Source organism: Otolemur garnettii, unplaced genomic scaffold (genome assembly GCF_000181295.1).
Source record: "Otolemur garnettii isolate 467f Iridium unplaced genomic scaffold, OtoGar3 scaffold00124, whole genome shotgun sequence".
Lineage (NCBI taxonomy): Eukaryota > Metazoa > Chordata > Mammalia > Primates > Galagidae > Otolemur > Otolemur garnettii.
Window position 1 is genome coordinate 2,123,144 of NW_003852519.1, and position 2,869 is coordinate 2,126,012.

At 43.3% G+C, this 2,869-nt stretch overlaps 1 pseudogene; it reads left to right on the plus strand.

Moving 5' to 3' along the window:
• Positions 1–2,131: 2,131 nt before the first annotated feature.
• Positions 2,132–2,559, plus strand: LOC100966500 (annotated as a pseudogene).
• The last annotated feature ends 310 nt before the right edge of the window (positions 2,560–2,869 follow it).

The window sequence follows — 2,869 nt, forward strand, 5'->3', positions numbered from 1 at the left end:
GTCATCAGGGAAATGAAACTCCAAACCACGGAGATTCTATCACCAGACTGGCTAAAACTAAAACAAAGTCGGAGGCATCAGCCTACCAGACTTTAGGCTGTACCACTGTGGTATTGAGTTTTGCAAATATGTGGAATCAGTGGATTCTCAAACATTGCAATGAGAGTGTAAATTGATATGGCCACTTGTAAAACTGGTAGCGTCTACTAAAGGGAAACATAATATGCTTCATAACCCAGAAATTCACTCCTAGGTATACACCTATCAAAATGCAAGTATGTGGGCACTAAGAGACGCATCTAAAGAGTGTTGATAGCATCACTATTTGCACTATCCCCAAATTAGAAACAATCCAAATGTCTATTACGGATAGAACGGATGAAAAAGGATTGTTAGGTTCATACAATGGACTATTGTACACAACTTCGCTATTCACAACAAATGGATAAATCTCTCTAAAGGAGCCAGACCCCAAAGCACATACACTGTTTTGGTTCCATTTACACCAAGTACAAGTAACTTAGGCTGTTAGAAGTCAGGATAGGGCCTACTCTCCGCTGGGCGGTCTACCTGTGGTTACCATGGGGCCTCTGTGGCGCTGGTAACATTCTATTTATTGTTCTGGGTGTTGTTTACTCAGGTGGGGCTTCTGTGAAAATTTATTGAGTGAAACTCTTGTAATTTGTATGCTTTTTCTCTAAGTACATTACACTCCAGTAGAAAGTTTACTTAAAATAATATTAAAAACCGCAGAGGGAAAGCCACATAAGGACATAATCCTCACATTTAGGGGAAAAGAAAACAATTGAGAAAATGAGTTTCAGTGTTAGGTTAGCGATTCAGGTGAGCGTCGTAAGAAGGCAGACCGGCACCTGGTGTGATTGATCGCACTGTTGTACTCGCATTGTGATCACCGATACATCCATTCCTTTGACATTCAAGACTCTCCTAAAAGGCTTAGATGTTCTGCCTTATTATCAGTTAACATGTCAAGGAGATTTATGGACTGTCATTGGAGAGATGGCACAGGCTTCTCCAATGCTGAATAGGCCCTGGGGGTTCTAGAGCCAGGAGAAGGGGCCAGCTGTGAATGGGAGGCAGAAGTGTCTGAGTCCCATGCTACCATCCACTCAGGGAAGCCTCTGACTGTGTGTAGCCTTCCAGATCAGTTTTCATTTGTTCACATTCAATCAATGTTCAGCAAAGATTTACGAGATGCTATGTGTCAGCCTGGTAGCAAATTATACATGTGAGGGAGATAGTTGTTGTCCCTGCCCTCTTACACTACACGGTGTGGTGGACAGGCACACAAAGTTGGATTTCTAGTGGCCAGATGAGCCAACTCCTCAGTAGGGCAAAGGCCAACCTTGGCTTCGGGTTCCCAGTCCCCTGAGGCCTGAGCCTGACAGGATGATCTGCAGTGGGACTGGCTGGAACCCTATCCAAAGGGGAACAGGCTTGCTCTCAGGGTGAAACTTGGAAAATTAAAGCTTAGTTTGATGTGGTCGAGGGGACCACAGGCACGTCATAGTCTGGAAATGGATTCTAGCCAATATTATGAAATTTTCATAATCTCTTTTTATGCGATAATTATAGTGTACTTGCTCTTTGCTGTCACCAGCCAAAAGGGGTTCTTATCAGCATATTTGTCATTACAAATGTTATGTGTGTAATCACGGAAATTTGTCACAGAGGCAACAGAAGGAAGAGGAATCATACTCAGGGGAGACATATTACCTATTATGAAACAAGGACTGATGCTGGGAAGAACAGACCCACTCTGAACCCCGGGCCCTGGAGTGCCTTCCTTCACCAGGGTATTCAGGGCCACATTGGAGCCCAATTTTCCTTAGTCCTGGAAACTGGAGACCAGTTATCAGAGAGAGCAGAACATCATCAGGAGACCCAGGATACACCGTGTATATGTGGGATTCACATTTAACTGCTGAGAGATATGTGTTTTTATTCTATTTTATTTATAATATATGTTAAACTCTCAGGTTTTAACTAATGAAAACTTAATCATCCTTTTATTTTTTTAAAAAAAGGGCTATGCCTGGCCCCCGTCACTGAGCCACCGCTGAGGACTCAGCAGCCTCCCCCTTCAGCCTCCTCGCTGTTTTCCAAAGGAATCCTATGGAATGTCCGCTATCCAGAACTTCTACTCATTCGACCCCTTTGCTGATGCAAGTAAGGGTGATGACCTGCTTCCTGCTGGCACTGAGGATTATATCCATATAAGAATTCAACAGAGAAACGGCAGGAAGACCCTTACTACTATTCAAGGAATCGCTGATGATTACGATACAAAGAAATGAGCGAAGGCATTTAAGAAGAATTTGCCTGCAATGGTACTATAATTGAGCATCCAGAGTACGGAGAAGTAATTCAGCTACAAGGTGACCAGCGCAAGAACATATGCCAGTTCCTTGCAGAGATTGGACTGGCTAAGGACGATCAGCTGAAGGTTCATGGGTTTTAAGTGCTTGTGGCTCACTGAAGCTTAAGTGAGGATTTCCTTGCCATGAGTAGAATTTCTCCTCTGTCCCTTGTCACAAGTTTAAAAACTTCACAGCTTGTATAACGTAACCATTTGGGGTCTGCTTTTGACTTGGACTAGTGTAACTCCTTCATGTAATAAACTGAAAAAAAAAGTGCTATGCCTTTTTCCATAAGAAGCCAAATGGGATAATTCATCTCAACAATTATACACCCCAGGCCCCTCTACAGGTGGTGGGAGATGCTGAGAGGAAAGGATTTTTGCAAAATGATTTTAGTACAACATGAATGAGTCATCCGCCAAGCTGACTATGCAGCATCACAGGGTAAAGCTGACCCCTCGGTGGCCTCTACACATTCTTTTATCTGA